A 22,685-nucleotide genomic window follows, 5' to 3' on the forward strand; every position below is an offset into this window, starting at 1 on the left:
ATCTTATGATGCTACTCGACAAGACCAAATCTCATGTTAATCTTTATCTAGTAATCACTTGGGTGGACACAAGACGTATATGGAAATTAGCAAGAGTCTCCTGCTTAGTTGCCTTCGGCAATTAGGCTATGTTCTTTTGCGCTGTGTTTTGATCTTCTGATTGCCTCCTTGTTGATTCCTAACCTTGTGACTATCCTTGTTTGCTATCCCTCTTTTGCACAATGCTTGTTCTTACAATCTAATTGGTGCCACTAGAAATTTCACTTTAGTTGTTTGTTCAGTAATGGTGCCACGATTAGCGATCTACGGTGCCGCGATGGAACCTAGGGCCTCCTTGTGGGTGGCCGACGCATGGTTGTGCTACTGGGTGCGCGCTGGTATCAAGGTTTCTAGTCATGATCCATTGTCAAACTGCACCGATGTGTTATTTTCTTGTGAGCTCTTCCTTGGTTATCTCTCCATATCTTATCAAAGATCCATATATCAGACCGAAAGTAGTAGAGCTTCCTTTTGAAGTCACAAAAAGGATAACCTTTGAAGAACTGGTCATCGACATAAACATTAACAGACTACAAGAGGTGGTAGACAAGTGACTCCACTTGGTGGTCCCAGTATTGACGTCCGTCACCTAGTGAACAACTTATGTCATCATTGTTGGATCAGAAAGGCACACAACACTTAATGTTGGACAAGTTGTTAGTCAGATAAGAATCGAACGTTACATTATGATTATGACCTGGCTATCCAAGTCTTGATTATTATGTGCATGATAATCGCACGGTCGAGATCAACCATCTCTAGTGTGACTCGTTATCTGCAGACTACGATGGCGACCGTCTGTTTGTGCCTCGATTGCAATTATTGTTGTGGTCAAGAGTAAGAAATTGGAACTTTGAGTGTTGAGAGACAACTGATTAGTTACTAGTCGGAAGTTTAACCTCCCGCTAGGTGACAACTTTTTGCTAATTATGAAGGTTATGTCTCGTAGAGCAATGATAAGCAATGTAATAGCAAGCCATTTAGCAATGCAGCTACTGCTTTGTTTTCCAAAACCTGTGCTATCAACTCAATTCCATCTTGGACAATCACACAGATAGTACAAGATGTTGTATCGGCTATGTAGGAGCTAGCAAAAATACATCCCTAGTTTCGATCAGCATCATTGTGCCCTAGGTACCACAAACGGGTTTGTTCAAGGCTCTATTGGACGTAGTGCCAGAGAATATTCAGAAACGGTTCCTTGTCTTTATAGGGATGCCCTCCATGTGGAGTAATGCTTTGCGCCCTAGGAAAATAGCCCACAAGTCCAATGCTTGTGCATCGTTAAGTTGGTGTTTAGATCAACAGCGGAAATTGTTACCTAAGAAACATGTCAGGAAGACTATAGCCTCCATCTTCAACTAGAGAAAGGCTGCTGCTGCTATGAGAAAGGTTAGAGAGTGCAAAACACACACCTCAATGTGTGAAGCAAAGAAAAGGGAGAACACGAAATCTGTCCAGATTTTATGGCACTAAACCGGTTATCTTCAAGCCGGCGATTAGTGACTCAAACGAAGTTGGATTTACTCCAAACTTGGTGATCTCATTCCTTGCTTAGGACCCTTCAATGTCTTAAGTTGGTTTGAGTATTGGTTGAGTAAAACATTGAAATTGAGAGATATCTTGTCGGCTCGGTTTGCTGCCATTTTATAACAGAGCAGTTTTGGTACATGAATTGTTTGGATGGTCAAACGGTGTCCGGTTGAGTTGAATTTTGGTCAGTAGTTAGAAGACCCATGGATCTACATGCCCACCAAAATTTGTGCATATTGGAGCAGTAGTTTGTGAGATATGAATAGAAAACAAAAGGGTACAGAATCTGCAATTTCGCTGTGACTACGATCATCCTTTGCATTAGACGGTTGTGTTTGTAATTCATGCCAAGAAATTACAACTTGTAGGTGTATTGCTGATTAGACAACCCTCCATACCCTTGAGAAGATAAACTGCACCCCTATGTGCCTTGCTTTTGCCCTCTTAGATCAGCAATGCGTGAGCAGTCAAGGTGCTCTAGAAGTCAAATTGTGCCCTTGCAATTCGAAAGTAATTGGAAAGGTGTCAAACCATAGATTTTTGGATTATGGTTTTTGAGACATTGATTGGCCTAAGAATGGAAGCCTCGACGTCAAATATAGTTTAAGAAAGCTGGTTTTGCTACGATGCAAGTAAACCCAACTTGCTATGCAACTGCACCACGAAGGCAAATTGTACTTAACCTGCTTGGTAGTGAACTAGTCCCTAGTTTTGTGAGTACTTGCAACTTGTGTTGCCCTCCAAGCCTCACTAACATCCTTCTGCATCAATGGTTCTACAATGCTGACATGCCTAAGGTGTCTTCCATGTGTTTTACCCAAGGGGTTGCCTCAGATACAACTCAGATAACTATTGCCGCTTGGATACAAGAATTCCCTTAAATAATGGTCATCGAAAACACTGAGTCAACGGAGTCAGCTATCACATTCACTGCTCACTCAACGGACTCAGGTAATATAGTATTGTTATCGGAGAAAGAGCACTGCACACAAGGAACATTATGTAGCTTTTCATCAGTTGACATATGAGTGATTGCACTGCTACAACCAGTTTGGATATTGGTTAACTAGCTTCTCATGCCCTCAAAGGATGTTACCCCGTCTATGATCACATCCTTTTACGAGAAGTTGTGCTCTAGCCACTTTAGTAGAGAACTGCTTTTCAAAACTTAGGAGCCAATATAACACCATTGCATGGAATATTCGTCAACCGACTGCGATCTAGTGCAAAGTCCATAAGTTCTGTGCTATATCCACTAGGGAAGTAGATGTTACAAGTATTTAGTCTACATGTGTATCACTCTTCGTATATCATGGATGAAGTATGAAGGACAATGCTATCTTGGATTCCTTCCAATGTAACAATGCTTCATGGACGCCAAAGAAGGAAATTCTTCAGACAACAACTTACGACAAAGAGCGAGTATCAGAAAGTGTTGTGACCAAATTAGCCTCTCTGATACTTCGAAGTTAAGTGGCCTAATGCTATCACTGATGTTGGAAACTGGATGACAAGTTTCTCTTCCCTTAAAAGTCTTTCGCACCGAATCTCGGGATGTGATTCCTTTAAGGGGGAGGGCTGTAACACCTAGGTGTTTGTCACTAGTTAAGCAACGGGTTTAAGCTCAACCATGACATGTTAAGTAGTGATGGAGATGTTAGGTTAAACATATGAAAATGAGTCACCACGTAAACTTGGACCATGCACCATTGCTTACATGCTGCCCTTTTCTAAAGAGTATGCTTGGGTAATGCTAGATGTACTTGTTTCATGTGCCTTGCATCAATATCCATCTATATTGATCCATGGAAAAGTTTCGTGAAGTTTGGAATCAAGAAGACGCATGAAATGATGAGTTACATTCTTTCTTGGATTGCTTTATTAAGTGAATGGAATTATAGATCGCCAACCGAACCTTGCTACCTTGCTCAAATGACTCAAATTGAAATCTACAACAAAAGTCATGAAGGGTTCATGTTGAGAAAAGGTCAAGAAAACGCCTCCATCGGTCATGAACTCTAATTTAAGCTTTCCCATGATGCTACTTTGACCTGGTTTGAAATATGGCTTATGTTGTTTGCATGGCAGTGCACCCTTAAGCAAAGTTGTAGTACTTGATTATATAAACAACTTTTATTTTTGGGTCATGAGCTAATTTAGTGCCTAACTTGGTCGTTTAGAGATCACAATAATCAACGTGGTACTGTTTTGGAACTAAGGAATTTTTCTAAGTCAAAGAGAGTTTACCGTTTCGATGTGCCTGACTTTGTGATGATATAACTTGATATCCTTTGAGAATTAGACCTAGATCACTAAAGAAAAGTTGGAGATGGTATGTAGATCTACAACGTTTACTAATAGAGTTTTTGCTAAATCGTCGTGGTTTAGAAGTTACGGATGGATGAACTTAGGCTTTCAGACGTATTTTTGAGGTAGAATTGAAATTTCGAATTTGGTGAACAGGGGGCAACCGACTTCAGCTGCCGGGCGCCGCGTGGCATCGTGCTGGCTCGCATGTGTTCCACGGCGCCTCGATCGCTCGTCTTGGTCGCCAGAGGCACTCCCCACTCCCTCACCCACTCCCTCACTCACTCCCTCGCTCGCTCCTTGGCCTCTCCTTCGCTCGGTGGAGCGCGCTCGCCATGGACGACCGGGTCGAGCTCCATGGCCGCAAGTAGAGCAAGCTCCCACCGCCGGCCATCCTCGCGTCCCTTCTGTGTTCTTCGCCGCGCCTCCAAGCTACCGCAACCAGACACACCTAGCCCAGCCGGTCACCTCAGACCGCCACGCACGCGCGGAGCCGGCCGCCATTGCCGGCAAGTCAAGCTCTGCGGCCGCCATCCTCGCTCGTCCTTTGAGCCTCCTCCATCCCAGCTGACCTCACTCTCGACCTCCCCGCTCCGCGCTGCCTCCTGTACGCCACCTTCCCGGTCGCGCAGCCACCGGCAGCCATCGCCGCTGTCATCTGCCAGCCATTGGGCCACTGTTCGTGTGGCCGTGCCAACTCGGGCAGCCTCGGGCCGAGCCGAGCTGTCCCCTAGGTGCGCGCGGCCCTGCTAATGCTCCACCACCACTCCATCGCCGCCGACGAGCCTCCTTCAGCCGGCAACGACAAGTCCGGCATGCTCCTCTGCTGTAAATTCCGACCAGGGGCCTCGAGCTCAAATTTGACAAAGTGGAAGGGTCTAACTGCGAAGTCTGTGACTCAAATGAATAGTGCCGATAAGGACCTATGTGTAGTAAATTTGCTGAATCTTTGGAAATTCGTAGTAATTCATAGGAAATTCGTAAAATAGCAAATGAGGACTTTTTGGAATCCTTGTGAAATTATCTATGCATTAGATCTATAATATGGCATGTTTTAGTTTCAATATTTTGCGATAAAAATATATTTGTGTAGTAAGGTTGTAATGCTAGTTGAATTTGTTATTTTCCATAACTATAGATCTAGGGCTCCAATTGAAGTGAAATTTTTGTGGCATGCTACTCATGTGATAGTTGATGTGTGGTAAAAATGTCATGAGTATTGGATGAAGTATGAGTGAGTTGTTGGTTTATCTTGCTCTCACATGATTTCTTGCTTTAGCAACTTGTCTTTTTCATAGAGGTTGTATACATATTCAAATGGAGTGAAATTTGTACAGTAGACTATTGAGAGGATATGTGAGCCACTCTAATTTTTGTAGAATTTATTGTATACTTTTGGTATATGTTCATTAAGTCACCTTGTTATCTAAAATAAATTAAGAAATGTATTAAAAGAATTTATTTGGTCATGGACACTAGGTTTTCTGGTGTTCTTTAGTCATGTGCGAAATGTTGGTAAAGTTGGTTTTGCCCAATTATGAATTTGCAACATAAGTTAATAATTATTTTCTTGCCGATGTGGTTTATGGACAGATCTGGGAACTTAGCAAAGTTCTTCATGACAATATGCTTTGTTGTGAAACTTGTTTATACAAAAGTTGTAGATAATTTATGTATCTAGTTGCTGTTAAAATTTGGTATCATTTGGCCAAGTAGTGTTTGAGTTACAACTGTTTAAAGTTAGAATACAGGAATTGTTGCTCTCTGTTTTGTATGAACCAGTTTCTGTAAAGGTATAATTTTGACCTACTTAACTTGGGAATCATGCTGTGATGGTTATAGATGAAATGTAGATAATTTCATAAGCTTTCCAAAATGTCTTCTTGCAAGTCATTTGGATTTGTGTAACTCCAGTTATAGCTAAATCTTCTACCTGTTGTTTGCATGTCCGGAAATTGGCAGATTCCAATTATAGTGTTTGCTTATATATTGTTAAGTGTGACTTATGCCTTGAATGATGACTGAGTTAGAGCACCTGAGATCTTGGGAAACTTGTGTCATGCTTGGTGTGGTCGTCTTCTTTGCCATCTTAGCATGATAGATTGTGTGATGTTTAAGTTAAGCATCACAAGGTACGCTAGATGCACCACGTGAAGGATGCGATGTTGGAGCCAAACCCGAAGATTTGGTTTGTTGGATATATCCCGAAGATGGAAGGACTAAGCAAGTGCTAGGACCTGAGATGTCACTAGGACGGTACAAGCTAACTGAACTGACTTGTGTTGGATCCCAGGCAAGCCCTGGAGCATATTAAGCCTCCTAATTTCCGAAATGCAGTTAAAGTATTATTGTTACATATATATATTGTTGCGTTAAGTTTAGGTGTTGGATGCAAACACTTGTTGCATTGGTTATCCAATCCTTGTCCAGATATTGATACCCTGAATCCTATGTAGCTCAGGTTCGTGTAGTGCTTAGCCCTGCTTAAACGTGGTAGAAGTCAGGTGATTTCCTGTCACCTGCGAGATATAGGGGCATACATATGGCACGGTTGGCTATATTTGCTATCGTGGAAAAGAACCTGTCTTAATTTGAAATGAAGACCGGGCGGAGGCTTGCCGGTTTGTAGTGACTCCGTTTGTGTCGCTTAAGGACTGAATCTTGGACCCTTTCCTATTCATGTTGAACGCATGCCTCTCTCTTAGTTGGCCGTGTCCGAAGATCGATCGCGAAGCCGAGTAGCTCAACTCAGGCCGAGAGTCGATAAGTATAAAGTACGCCTCGGAAGGGAGCCGTAGGCGTGAGTCCAAGGGCAGGTGATTTAAAAGTCCTAATCGTCCTGGCAGAAGGGTAATCCCTGAGAGTGCTGGCGCTGATCGAACCAGCGAATTTGGTTCCTAAGTTGTACCAAAGGTGACCCACGGCTACCCTTGCAAAGTATGCCAGGGTGAGAGTTAGGAATACCCCCTCAGCTGAGTTGTAATTCGATTCAAGTCGCCATCTCTCCTAGTTAGTGAGAACTTGATGGGCTTATCTCCAAAGTAGATACACTAAATAACATAATGGTTCAGAAATGATGATATGATGATGACAGCCTTATTATACCTGCTATGGTTAATATTGTTTTCTCCTAATAAGTGAGTGCTCTAGTACAGGTGCTAATCTAGTGAACAGGTAAATGATGATAAACTTGACTCTAAGTTTAAATTGGGCACTATATTCATAAGCTCTTTTATGCAACTGTGTCAAGCTAGCCCACCTCATAAGCCTTGCATGATCCTTGGTGTCTTTTATTTCTGGTTTGATGGGTAAGTCTAGCTGAGTACATTCTCGTACTCAGGGTTTATCCCACCATGTTGCAGGTGAAGTTCTCGGCCTGTGAAGATGGTGGCTAACCGCCGGTGGCTTGGTGATTCTATAGTTACTTCTCATCTATATGCTTTTGTCGGATGATGTCACTTATGCTAGCAATATATTTGGAACATATATTAATGTAATCTTTTGAAAGCTATGTTGTTTTCACTAATTGGTTTTGAAACCCAAACTTGTACTTTTAATTGTGAACCCATTTGTAATATTATTTCCGTTGCAACCCTATGTATGTGATGTGTATTTGCTTAATCACACGATCTTGGTTGTGATGTTGATTTACCGAGGTCTTTCGGGACACTCGGCGGACTACCAGGTTTATATGAGTGAAAGTATGTGTGTGTCAACGTGTTAGCGGGGACAGCCGTACTTGATCTTGTATAAATTGGGCGATTATGTTACAACAGCAGAGACAGTGGCATCTCGGTGGAAGCTCTTGAAGTTCTCCCACGCTGCCTTGCATCTGTCGATGATGGTGTCCGGACACGGCGGCCTATCATCGGGCTAAGGAGCTACCTCAATGTTGATGCGGTCGAGCACATGCTTGACCTCGGCAACCATGCCATCAAGTTTCCCCCTCTAGGTTCTGGCCTCTAGCTGCACATTGAACTGCGCCCTAGTCCTTTGGCGGTATTCTGCAAGCACCAAGAAGACCCATCAAGCAAAGAAGTCACTTCTGCAACAACTCCAACCATGAACTACTCACCTTTTAGCTCCTCAGCCAGTTTCTCTGCTCGCCCAGACACCTACTTCTCCTCCTCTTGAAGTTGACCAATGACTTGACACAACTGATCAAGCTCTATGTCTTGCTCTACAAACATAACAATCGTCAGCAACAATAAGACTGTTCGGCAATGTAAAGCAAATTCGCTGATCCGCCATACCTTTCCTCTGCTCAGAGATGTTTCTTAGCTGCCTAGAAACACTCATTAGCAACTTGGAGATGGTGGCCAGCTGCTCGGATAGGATGCCCTTCTGGTACTCTAGGTCCTTGGCATTGGACTCAGCAAGATCCCGCTCATGCTGGGCCCTCTGTACATTCTTCTCCATCAGCTTCACTGCATCTTTCATCTTCGCATTCTCCTTAGAAAGGGGCTCCATCCTCTTGATCAGTTGCTGCTAGTGTAGTTCATGCTATGCCCTACAAAAGCACCAAGACCATGAAGAACTCCAATCTCCAATGTCAAAGATGGACATTGCCGATGCAATAGTAACCTTGATCTACTTCATGGGTATGGAAAGGGTGGACTCTAGCCTCCTAACCTCCCTAGTGGTGTCCTCCTCTTCCATGACCACCACTTCATCCCCCCGCTTGTAGAGGATCCAGATAACTTAAGGTCATGATTCCTCATGCTCGATCTCCTCCACCTCATCCTCTTCCTTTGTAGCTGGTGGCACCACCTGGGGGCTCAGTGGCCGCATAGCGCATCCAACCACGCCCTCCGATGTCTTAGGGAGTGTCGCCTGCTCTTTCGGCACCACCAACCTCCTTGCCCTAGACTCTAGCACGACGTTGGCAGCTCTACCTCCCACCTCCAAAGATTCGGTGGCTCCAAGCATCACTCCTAGCATCTCCGTCGCATCGGTCGCCATCGTCGTCAACCATTCTCCATCACCAACTCCATCAGCAGCGGCGGTTGACTCCTCCACAGGCCACCGAGCACCTGGGGACTCCTAGACAGGCTCTACCGGCATTGCCTCCACACTAGGACCAACCCCTGGCTGCTCGCTAGTCTAGATGGATGGATTCAGATCTGCCATACACCTCGCTCTACATCAGATTAGCTCATCAATCGCCGCAACTATAAGGATCCAACAGCAAAATGAATCCAATGCAAGGATACTTACCCGTCGGCCTCCTGGTACATGGTTCTGAACCAATGTTGCCTCCCCAAGCACCCAGGCATGGCTCTAGGGTCAACCAACATGCCCTAGGCTAGAGGTCTTGCGGCCCCTGCCATTGGCTTCTCCACCAACCATTGCTCGGGGACTCCCTCCCCTCCTTTCGACTACACCTCTACATGCGTGTTGCACGGTGGTGCCTCAGTGCTCAGAGGAGGAGCTGCTAGAGCCCCATCATCGTCCGACCATTAGGACATCGCTACACTCTAAATCTACGTGGTCTAACCGCTGCCAAGTGAGATGTCACCCGGCTTGGGGGGAGCTGCACCTGCCATCTTCCTCTTCTTCTAGGCTGGCTCATCGGTCACTGCCCTTTTCCCCCAAACCTTCTCCAACACTCAGGGGGGACTCATCTTCCAACCAGCACCTTTGCCTTTGGACTTTGATGAGGCGCTGATGGCACCTTCCTATGGCTAAGTGGTTGGTTGGGCGTCCACTGCCTTCATCCAATTGCTCCTCAGCATGCCCAAGAAGTACGTGGCTCATTCCTACAAATGGATCTTTTCACAAGTGAATCAATTTACTGCTCAGCACTGATATAGGATAAAAAGCATCAACAACAACAATTGAGATTTTACCTAAGGAGGTGGGTTCCTACAGTTGAAGGCTCTCATCTGCCCTAGCACATTGAACGGCGCATTTGGAGCAAATAGTTTGGTTGGTCGACATACCACAGCCTCCTTCGATAGCCTCTACGTCCTTTCTCGGGTGCCATTAGTGTCCCCCTTGAAGTCAAAACCCATGTGGGCCCTCTCCTTGCAGGGTTGGATGCGACACATTATGAAGCTCGCCGCCACCAGTGCGTCATTCATCTTTACACCCTTTATCAGGCCGAGGAGCTCCCTCACCTAATCCATATCAGCACTGCTCGGCTTCTCCAACCAGCTCCTCTGGTTCTCCAAAATGTGGTCGACGTCACAGCAGATGGCAGGATGACTCTGCTTCGATTGTATGAGAGAGCGATTCTAGTGCGATTGCATTGAGTGGCACTAGGTGATCGAGTTGTAAGCCGGTGGTGCTTGTTACTCTTGGAGGTTGCCACCACCTAGATGACTTGGTGGTTGTCTCCATCAAAGCTCACAAGAAGCTTGTGCGGTGCTCCGGAGAAGGGCTTTGTGAGGGGCATTGTGCTCGCCCCGCGGGAGCCACGAAGAGCAACCCTAGTAAAGTGAGACGTGAAGGACGACAAGTGGTATGGCCGTGTCAAGTGCTAGAGCTTGCGGTAAGCACTCCATGTGGGAGAGTGTGACTTGCAGGTCACCACTAGCAAGAGGACCGATGGCAACCTTGGAGCTTATCTCAATGGGGACTAGCATGTTGGCAAGCACGTGAACCTTGGGAAAAAAATCATCATTTCATCCTTGTTCTTCATGTTTGCATCCTCATTACACAAGCTTGTAATTATTTTTATATACATTGTGCTTGTGTAGTTGCTCTTGTAATTAGTTAGCTTGTGTAGCTCACTAGTTACCTTCTTGCTTGTGTAGCATAGAAGTAGCTCTCTTGCGTGGCTAATTTGGTTTGTGTAACCTTGTTAGTCACTTAGTCACATTGCTTAGTTTGTATAGCTAAGTAATTTGTGCTCTCTAATTTAGCATTGGTTGCCTTGTTATTGAGCATTACTAGTGAGCTTAGGTATCTTTGTGCTTTTGCTTAGTAGCATGTGTAGGAGCTCCCTCGTTGCTTAAAGTACTAGTGGCATAGGTTTGTGTGACCTTGCTTTTAGAATTGGTTAGGTGAGCTCTATCTAGCTCAACACCTTAGTTGCTTAATTAGGATCTTTGCAAGGTGCTAGAGAACATAGATAGAGGGGTGTAGTCTTGGCTAGAACGATAAATTTAATTCTGCATTTATTTTGGTTAGCCGGTGCGATTAAGTTTTAGGAATGACTATTCACCCCCCTCTAGTCGCCATCTCAACCTTACAGCCATGGCTGTGCATGCCCGATTCTCTTCCTCACGTACTTCTAGATGTTAGAGTTAGATTAGAGCTAGGTCTAGCCTGAGGCAAGAGCCTAAGACCAATGCCGGCCTCGTCGGAGCGAAACACCACCGTGCCGCCATGCACGCGGCCAAGCTTCGCCGCTGCTCCACCCTGACCTAATCCACGCCGTAGAGCTTCGCTAGGGTTTGTAGATGCCATAGCCATGCTCGCCTGGCCATGTTGTCACCAAGGATGGTTGGAGCACCATCGCGTGCCATCGCTGAGCCGCCATGCTCGCTAGCGAGCTAGATCCGGTGATCCTCCGAGCAAACCTAGGGTACCTATAGGTACGGGTTGAGTTGGGGAACACATAGGTGGTGACGCTACCACCGGTGAACTCACCATTGGTGAGCTTTTCGATGGTCAAGCCACACCCCTGCTCTGTGTGTCACTGAGGGTGGGTCCCGTTGACCCACGGGTCCCAGCTGTTAGTCGATTTTTTAAATGTTTTTCCTGATTTATTTTTACATATTTGAATGCAAACTTCAAAAATTCATATCTAGAGCTAGGGGTATCCAAATGAGGTGAACCAAATTTTGTTGGTTTCATCGTGAAGTGTACTATAAGATAAAAACATGAAATCTACTATTTATGGTATTTTTCTAGGAGAATTAAATTGAGCAAATAAGTGCTTTTAAAATAGTTTCTATCTTGTAAATTACATAACTTGAGCTATGAAGGTGATAAAATTGTGATTCAAATTTTGATGGTCTTGTGTTGACATGCTCTAGCTTGGAAAAATTCTACACCTACAGTAGGCATAATTTAAATATGATCTTCATATTTAATCCTAATTAATTGCTAGTTTCTAGTGAAATTAATTGGGGTAAAAATACATAACATATGATCAAACAATTTTTTACATAGTATTATCATGCTAGGAGAAAAGTAAGAAAAATATTAAATCTATTGCTTGACACTTTTCACTATGCTAAACTATTTTTGCTAAAATAAGAATATGTAACTTGTCATTTTTGTAGAGGTAGATACACTTGTCTAAATGTCATGAAATTTGTACAGTAGACTATTAGAGTCATTTGTAGGCTACTATAATTTTCTCAGAATTTACTAAGCAGTGTAAGTATTTATCCTTTAAATCACCTTATTATCTAACAAAATCAATAAATGAATATAGATAAATTAGTTAGGCTTAACCATGATGTTTTCTGTGGTGTGTGTGATGCATATATTCTATTGATACTATTAGTGAGGCTTAGGGGCATTTGTTTATAGGTAGTTAGTTAATTATTGCATTATAATTCAACTAGATGGTTGCATATATAGTTTCTGTTGTGGTGACGATCCCATGATGATAATGATCCTTTCGATAAAACTTGTTAATAACAAAGTTGTATATAACTTACTTATCTACCTTGTGTTAAATTTTCATAGTCATAGGCCTTACAATTTAAGAATTATAACTATTAGAAGTCTGCTATCAGAAATACTTGCTCTCTGGACAGATCTGAAAGATTGAATTGTTTGACCTAGATAATTGCTGAATAACATTAAGATGACTAAACAAAAGTTGTAGGAAATTTTATAATCTTTCCAGAAAGTCCATAACCATATTATTTTGTTGTGTATAACTACAATTATGATCAAAACAAATGGCTGTAGTCTTATAGTCTTGAAAATAATTTATATAAGTGTTCGTTTAAGTTACTAGAGAAGAGATATGCACCTACTCAGTAACAGAAAATATAACTTGTTATCACCGTAATGCAATGCTGCTGAGAACACTTATGAGGATACATTCATCACATCATATCATCTTATACATGTCATTATATATATGCATTCGTGATGTCTTATTTCATACTCATGCATATAGGATCGTCCAAGGGATAACTCTTTTGGAGTTCTACGAAGAAGAAGAGGAGGATCAGTAGGAGACACCTTAGGACATAGCTCTAGAAGAAGAGGAGCAAACTCTTGAGGACCTCCCTATATGCCCAGATCATAGGCCAACCTCCTTCCTCAAAGGTAAGCCCTAGAGCATTCTAAGTCTCCTATGTTTTACAAAACTTTACTTGAGTCCTTTTATGTTTGATGCATTAGGTTATAAGAGTTGAATCAGAAACACTTGATGCATAGAACTACTTTGTCTAGATATATACACCTTTAACCCTATGTTGGTCTAGGATCGAATACATGCTTAGCCATGCTTAGATCGGTAGAAGTTATGTGATTTCTTAGTCACCTGCGAGATATAGGTGGATACCGAAGCACGCTTGGCTATATTTGCTATCGTGGGAAAAGAACCATGGGGTAATGTAAATGGAGGCTGGGCGGAGTCTATGTGTAGGTTGACTCATGTGAATCTGTCTATGCCGATTAAGGACCGTACCATTATTGGGCACTTCTAACAAGATTAAATGCATGCCTCTCACTTAACTAGCCGGATAACTCATTCTGACCATGAAGCCGAGTAGCTCAACTCAGGCTAGGCCTGTTCTATAAAAGTACGCACTCTGGATGGTAGTAAGGATGTGTGGGGAGCTAGATGTGACGCCAAGGGCAGGCCGAGCCTGAATGTCCTGGCAGCTGGTTGTCCCTGATTGTGCAGCATTGGGCAAACCCACTAAAATGTGGGCCTGAGTTGTACCAAAGGTGACCTAAGGTGACCGTTGATCTGGTCTACCTGGGTTTGTGTTAGGAATAAATTTCTAGCTGGTTGAAATCGATTCGAATCGCCGTCTCTCCTGGACAGTGAGAAACTTAGCTAGTACCAACATCATAGTAACAATGTTATGGAATATGATGGTTTAGATGAACATGGAATTATTATACTAGCTATGGTTACTGTTATATGCTACTAAATGATGTACCACATGTTTGGCATAGGTTAGTTGCTAATCTAGAGATGAATAGCTATAATTAACTTGATGACTAGATTATAAAATGTATAGCTGAATTAGTGGCTTTTATGCAAAATGTTGTCAAGATAGCTCCACTTATAAAGCCTAGCATGATCCTTGGAGTCACTTTATTTTTGGTTTATGACGGGTAAGTCTAGCTGAGTACCTTCTCGCACTTAGGGTTTTATTCCCATTGTTGCAGATGGTATAATTTATCATGGCTATTGCAAGAATTGTTTCTATCCCGCTGTGGATGAGAAGTAAGCACTGGGCAGACATCTCTTATGAATCCCTCTCTTATGCTTTTGTGGGAGTGTGATCATGAACTGGCACTATATTTAAACAATGTTGTAGATGTTGGTTTTAAACTTTTAATTTGCTTCTGCTACTATTTTACTAAACTTGGTTTGTAATAACCTAAATTCATACTCTGATGGATGAACTATATTTGTGAACTTTATGTAATGTGTGACATATATGTTGAATCATGTATGATCTTGGTTGTATATTGATGGTTAATTGAGACTCTTCGTGGTACTCAACGGACTACCGGGTTTATATGGGCTCAAGTATAATAGTACGACCGCTTGTGGGCAATCATTGTACTTGTGCTCTTATAAATTGGCCAGTTCTGCTACAGCTGGCATCAGAGCAAGATTCAATATTAATTGCCACATGTGTATTTAAAACAAAGGTTTTTGTTTTCCAAAACTAGTTTTTTTGAAACTTATAGCTATATATATAGGTGTTTAAACCTAAAGTTTGAATCTAAAGTGTGCTAGTGATCAGTCCTTTATGCTCAGTTAAGGATTTTAGGAGGCTAATTAAGTACTAACTTGGGGGTTTTTATTTTCGTCGTCCATTCGACGTGTTATTGTATGGATGCCATTTATTTGAGTGGTAATGTATGGATCAAATGCCTCTATGCCCAAGGTAAGATGCCACTCATCATCACAGTGGACTGACTGCAAGATGTGAGCATGCGGTCTAATGGGGAGAGTTAGCTTTGATACTAAAGTATATATATGTCTTATATATATACAGAAGTATTTAATTGTGGGTTAGCTTTGATACAACTATATATGTATATTTATATGTATATATAGGACGTATTTACTCTTGGGTAGCTTCGAGATGAAAGTATATATATATGGGTATATATATATATGGAAGTATTTAGCTTGCAACCTAAAGCCCAGATTTACATTCTGCATATATAATTGTGGGGTTGGGCTAAAATAAAATTCTTGTTGTCGCACCCGGTTTTAAAGACAAAACCAGATACACACTATATGTGAGCCTAGGAAGTCAAATCTCACATATAGCCATAGATAAGGGTAATATCAAAAGACAATACATATTACATAATGTATTAGTACAAGGAATATAACCTTAGAGTATAGACAGCGGAAAGACAACTCTGATCTTCAGGCGAAGACTCCAAATCCACAGGGATGACTGACTGGTTGACCACAAGCCTAACTCCTTCAGACTGGCAATCTGGTACCCATCCAGGATTTTCATTGGATATAAAGCAAGTGTAAGCTCACCATGCTTAGCAAGTATATCAAAGGGATCTATGAGGCTCAAAAGGCTTAACACTGTTTGACTGCGGTTCACAATTTTAGTTGATCAAATTTTAGCATCCTGAATCACTACTTTAGTGAACAATCCCAATTCCCAAGTGATATTAAAGTATAGTCAAGTTTATCTCAATTTCCAACCATCCACCATCCACAGTAACCACTAATCTTGAAGGATCTAGACCGATCGTATCCGTGAGCATGGCTGTTATAACAGGTCAAATATTTCTACAGAAATTGTACATCTTTACCCACCGAGCCATGATTCCTAGTGCCAGGGTTTGCAAGGCCCACTACACCTCTTCCTAGGAAGTGTGGTAGGGTTTCACTATGAAACCCTTAGCTAGTCGCACTAACAAGTCGTAGCTATTAAGGAGTGGCACACGTGGGCATCGCAGCACGGTGCACACATCCTAGTAGAAAAAGGAAAGATACCCTCTTACCCTTATTGGAAGCTATAGACGAGCTAGTACAATCTAGTTAACAGGTTAAAGTCAGAGCCATATGACACTCGGGGTTGTACAAAACCTCCTGGGTTACCACTTCAGGATTAAGTCCTTATGGAGAGGCACTAGAGTACTCAACCCCGTACTCTAGCCCTCTATCTATTACTAAAAAGCTCTATTTTATCACATTGCATATAGCCTTTAGTCATGTTTAACAATTATTTTATGTTAAGCGCTGCAGCATCTATCCAAAATGCCTACCCAAAAACCCCAGGTATCAAGGATATGTGGTACAAGTAATCATCTAGGTAAAGTCCTTAAAGGCATTTCAAATTAAACACATGCATGAATATGAATGGTAATAGTTCATAGGTAACAAGGGGCCTTTGGTACACTTGCCTTAAATACCGATCCTTCGGTAAGCTTTAATCTTCAACGTCCTTCTTCTAGATCACCACATATATCTCACCGACTGACGTAATCGTAGAACACCACACAAACATCCATACACATACATGCATAGCATACAATTGCATCTATATCAGAACAGTACACCAACCAATAAAACAGGCAAAACGACGTATCGCTACGAACACACACACAAAAGACACGTTATATGCGATTCAACAAAAAAGCGACTATCGAAGGATCTTGAGTGCAACGAAAAATAAAACCTATCCATTTAACTTATTTTAAGTATAGAAACACATGTAGATATTTTCATTAATCAACTTGATTCATTGCTTAAGAAAGAGCGTAGTATAAAACCTATATTGACTTTATATTTCGAAAACGATGCAAGTGATAGTATTAATATAATTAACTTTTTAACTACCAAAACACATTTGAGTAACATGAGAACTACTAACACCAATGCGTAAAACACGCCAATAACAAAACTACGGTACAAAAGAAATGACTACCGAAGTTCTATATTATAAAAGAAAAACCTAAATGCTTGATTTATTTTAATTAAGAGAAAACATGTGAAGGTGTTATTAATTTGGATTAGTTAAAACATAATTTAATTCGAAGCTCTAGTTGAAACTACCCATGTTTGATTCCTAAACATTGTTATATAATTTAATCAAGTTAAGCTACATCTTGGCAAACTAAAGTATATGTGAAAGCAACTAACTGAGTTTATCACATATGCAACGTGTTTAACTAATCAAATTTTATTTATAAATATCTCGATACCATTTATGCTAATTCAATTTTAACTTGCAAATACAAGTTGACATGTGAGAGCACCTAATCGAATTGTACACGGCATGTTGTTAAACTAAGCAAATTATATTTTAATTTAGAAACTGAGTTAAAGTAATCATGTTTTATTCATAAATGTTGCCATGTAGATTAAGTAAGTTAAACTTTAACTTTGCAAAAGTAAAATGCATGAGAAAGCATCTTAACTGACTTTATATAAATCATGTTGAAACTAAGCAAATTATAATTAATAAATACATATTTAAGTTGACATTAATTAACAAGTAATTATAAAAGGTAGATACTGTCCTAGTTTGTTGTTATTTAGAAATAAGTTTATGTAATCATTAATCAAATTAATATTTAAATTACAATATTATGAACATGTGACATGATATACGTTGCTACTAACGCGTACCTTACATTGGCATGATTTAACACGGCAAGAACGAAGTTAGCCCTATGTAGTTGCTTTTAATTAAAAGCTATTGAATAAATATAAATTAAATTAATACCTTATATTAAAATTCAGAAACATTTGTTATATTGGATGATGCGGCTAACATGTATCACACACTGCGATGAAACTCGCGCAATCGAATCAAAATAAAAAATCTAAATCGACTTTAATTAATCAGTGATTAATTAATTATAGACACAATTAATATTTTAATAAAATAAATTCATAAAATGTGACATATAAACTAGTAACTCTACTGTATAGATCTCGGTGACACGAATCTAATGCAACTTGAACCACTTAAAACGGAATTAAAATGAATAAACTACGGCTAAACACGTTGGGTGGCAAAACTGTAATTACTGCATCTTCTACCTTGGGTCACCATGGTTGAGTGATGCTGCTGTACTCATGTCGGGGAGGGAGGGCCTCGGTCGGGTCTTCACCGGCCGGTGGCGCAGTGGCTTCTTCCTGCGGTGGTGGCCCGCGGGTGCCGCGGTTGCCTGCACGGCAAGCCCGAGCGGCACCAGCACGACGCCGGTGGCCTGCTCCGAGAGGGGCCCACGAGGAGGTGACCGGGCTAGGGTGAGCGCAGCCGGTCCAGGTGGCTGGCAGGTAGCATAGGGGTGTGGCTAAGTTCCGGAGACGGTGTTGCAGCGTGGATCAACGAAAAACGAAGAACCTCCGTCAGCCATGGTGGTTCCTCGCCGGAGAAGAAAAAGAGAGGTTAGGGAAACGATGAACGGGCACGAATTCACGAAAAGGATGGCAAGACGTTGTAGAGGACAATGAGATCTACCTCGTGGTGGTGGTGGTCGATGTCGGAATGCGACGGTTTGGACGGAAAAGCTCGTCGGAAGTTCGCCGGAAACCAAGCTGTGCCGAACTTCGGCGTCCGATTTGCGGGGCTACGAGTGGCGGCTCAAAAAACCGATCGTACTTCTGGAATCCTCGCGTTGAGGGCGACACCTGCATATATATATATACACAAAGGGTTGGGAGATTTTGGAAAGCGGAGATATTTTGGGGAATTATTGATTTTCGGAATAAAATAATTCTAGAAAATTGGAAATTACTATTTAGGCTCTGAAAAATATCTCTGAGCTCCGAAAAATACTAAAAAAATTCCTAGGGATAGATGGATGAAAGAGGAACACAACCAAAGTGGTTTTAACTCCAAAAAAGGCTTTTGCATTGATCGAGGAAAAAGACAAAGCTCCAAAAAATAGGAATTTAATCTCAAAAAATGTCGGAAAGATTCCCAGAAAGAGAGGCATCGTTCTAACGCGTCTTAAAACCTTTTCCAAGCCTTTGGATTTTTGAAAACAAGGCATCGTTCTAACGCGTCTTAAAACCTTTTCCAAGCCTTTGGATTTTTGAAAACAAGGCATCTTATCTAACTTTTGTTTTTGCAAGTTTTCAAATTCTTTTTAAACCACTACTTGAAAGCAATATTTTAAAGATTGAGATTTGAATTTATTTTTCAAACCACTCATCACAAAAGTATCAATGCAACAGCATGTATGCGCAAACATGTTGTTACCCTTATGTTGGATTTTAATTTAAAGAAAATTTTCTTTTACCTATGTTTTTATGAGCACAAAACAATTAACAGAAATCATTTTACTCTTTTTAGAAAGTAGCTAATTTTAGGGTGTTACAAATCTACCCCCTTAAGATGAATCTCGTCCCCGAGATTCGGAGAAGAAGAGCAAGGAAGAGAGGGATACTTCAACTTGAGATCTTGTTCACTTCCTTGAGCGACATCATCTTGATACTCACTTTGTGTTGTATGAGAACTCATCACGTGGCCACTCTTGCAGATTCTTGTTCCATCTTATTCCAAGTCCGATCTTGTTGTTTCTCTTAATTCGTTCCAATGAATCTTATTATCCACATGTTAAGCTTCCAAAAGATCTTGCTTAGCTTGAATCAGAACTTTGAATTATATGGTTCATTTTTTATGCATTTTGAAATGTTTTACTTTTCAAAAGAAAGACTTTCAATCAAAACCGAACAAATTTTCTTTTTCAACTCCTTTTGAAATAGCTTTCAAAATATGTTTTATGTTTAGAACTCAAGAAAATATTTCAACCATGTTTTGAAACTCTTTTGAATAAATGTTTTTAAGGTTTTGAAATAAACCCAACCATTTTCAAATCATTGAAAACTCTGGTAAACATACTAAGCTTTGTTTTTCAAACTCTTTTGAAAACTCGACTTTATAATCAAATCTCAAATAAGAAGTAGACAAATCAACTCAGGTTCTTTTGAAATCTGTTTCAAACAAGGGATTTTCAAGATTTTAGAAAACAAATGAAACATTCGATCTTCATTTTCAAATCATTTTGAATGAACTCTTTTGGGATTTCTGAAATAAAACCAAATCAATTTTAAAACTTCTTTAGAAATAAAGAGAGTAAGTTTTCAATTCCCATTTTCTTTTGAAGTCAAACAAAAGACTTAATACACATGTTCAAGTTTGTTTTGGAATAAAACTTTTGGGAAATTAAATCAAATAACTTTCAACCCTTTCAAACCATTTTGGAAGACTTCTTTTTAGAAATACACTTTTGAAATCAACTCAAACCTTTTCTTTTCAAAATTTGTTTAGAAATCAAATTTAATTCTAATTCAAAGACAAAAGTGCTCTGTTTCCAAATGCAAATTGTTGCAAACTTTTGAACCAAAATTTTCAAACTTTTGTAAAATATCTTGAAAACATTTTGAACACCTTTCAAATAAAATTTGAACTAAGACAACTCAAGTTGTTTTTTTTTCAATCGGTCTTTTCCAAACAACCCATTTTAAAAACAATTTAGAGTCATTTTTAAAGTGTTTTAGAATAAAATGGTTCAAAAGTGTTTTTAGAATAACACTTTGAAGAGTAACCGAATACATTTTACTCTTTTTGAAATTTAGTTCAAAGCAAAGTGGGTTTTCAAATCTGATTTCACTTTCAAGTTTTTAAGTTTTAGGAATAAGATACTTTCAAACTTTTTATGAATATCTATTTTTAAACTAAAACCTTGAGTGAAGCAGTTCAAATCAAATTGTTTTCTTTTGAATGAGCAAAAGAGTCTTTCAAAATTCAAATCAAAACTTTTGAAATGTCTCAAATATAGTCTTTAGCAACTCTTTTTGAATCTTTTAAACTTTAATACTCTTTTCAAATCAACTCTTATTCTTTGGTGAAACACTTTTAAAATTAAGTTTCGAATACCAACTCTTGAAAATGAGGAAACAAACTTAAACCCTTTTTGAACTTAGTTCAAATCAACTTTTGAAGGAGTTTTTCAAAGTTCTTGAATCAAAAGGTTGTTAATTCGTTTTCCAACATCTTTTAAAGATTTCATTTCAAGGAAAGAGCTTTAAATAGAAATCAAAACCAATCCAATTGTTTTCAAGAGTTAATCTTAGTCTTGAGCATTCTTACAACTGTCTATATCCTAGGTACGTGAAGATCGAAGTCCCAACCATAGCTAGCTGAAAGATCAATCTTGACATAGATCCGATCTCCTTGTGGTTCACCAACTCGCAACACTCTTAGCTTGGCTACCCCCCCTTAAGAAGAGATGGGATAGGGGCACCAACATCCAGCATGTAACTTTCTTCAAGATGTATTATCATCCTCTGACATCCCAGAGAGATTGTGGACATAGATAAGAATAAGAAAAATTGATCCTTCCTGTAGATAGAAAATAGCAGCACAGAAAAACATCCATATCTCGAGTTCTGTTTATCCACTAAAGTTGCATCTTAAACTGTTGGAAAGCTTATAAAATTCCCCACATCTTTATTTTAGACCACTCCTTCAGATTCTGCAGTTAACTTGGTCAAAATGTTTGCTCAATAGAAACTTTTCTAGATTCCAGACAACGCAGATGTATCGCCTTATGATTTTCATATTTCCCAAACCAGAATATCTATCAAGGTGAATGTTGTGGGAGTAGAAAAATCTTGAAGTCTACTTTCACCTAGAATTTTCTCAGAATTTTTGGTTGCCCAGAGGTTGGAGACATAGGCCATAGAAGTCAGACTGTTTCAGAAGACAGAAAGCAGGAAACAAGAGAAAGAGAACCCAGACTATTTATTTCCTTATCCCTTATACCTTAAACCTTCAATATAAATGAAATTGTGAGCATAACCCACAAATTCACTGCACTCATTACAAAGATCCAACTCAACCATAACATAAATATATACCATTCAAACATGAAATACAAGCTCGTCACTAATCGTTCCTTCTAGCTACTTGGTAGACATTCTTAGGGGAAAACTTCTTAACCTAGCTTTTGAAATTTGAATAGAGGTGAGACTAGAAAGTTTGCAAGAGATCAAGAACAACAACTCAAGGAGATAAGAAAGTATAGCTTAAAGGGAGCTATCAAGGAGAGGAGAAAATAGAACAAGGATTGGAAATATTCAATTCAATGAGTCAAGGAGGTGGAAAAATAATTTTATTGAAAAATAGGTTTTCAGAAACGACCAGTGCTAACTAGGCTTACGTCCTATAGTCAGTATTGCTCTGATACCACTTTGTAACACCCTAGAGTCCAAATGGCTTAGATCCACTCTACACATTGAGCGAACCACACCTACCACCATCCCACTAACACTTTTGTCCTCGCTTCGCGTAAAAGGATTAACCCAGGGATGGTGGGATGGACTCTAGAAGCCTTATATGTTGGTCTATCCCACCTTTAACAACCAAGGTGGGACTAAACTCTCTACAATAACTCATTAACTTGCATATGGGCCACTATGGGCCAAATTCCAAACTAGACCGGATATCACATACACCCCCCCCCCCTCAAAGGAACCGATGGCCTTGTTGGCCCAACACACCCACAACTGAGCAAACGATGACCAGGAACGTTCCCTCTTAGCACACACAACCATGCGCCCAGTGCCAGCACATGTGCCATGCCATGCACCCCACAGGGCCTACACGTGCAATGAACCCCATGTCCGCGCCCCTGGCTCGCACGCG

The sequence above is a fragment of the Miscanthus floridulus genome, chromosome 11 (genome assembly GCF_019320115.1).
Source record: "Miscanthus floridulus cultivar M001 chromosome 11, ASM1932011v1, whole genome shotgun sequence".
In the NCBI taxonomy this organism is placed as follows: domain Eukaryota; kingdom Viridiplantae; phylum Streptophyta; class Magnoliopsida; order Poales; family Poaceae; genus Miscanthus; species Miscanthus floridulus.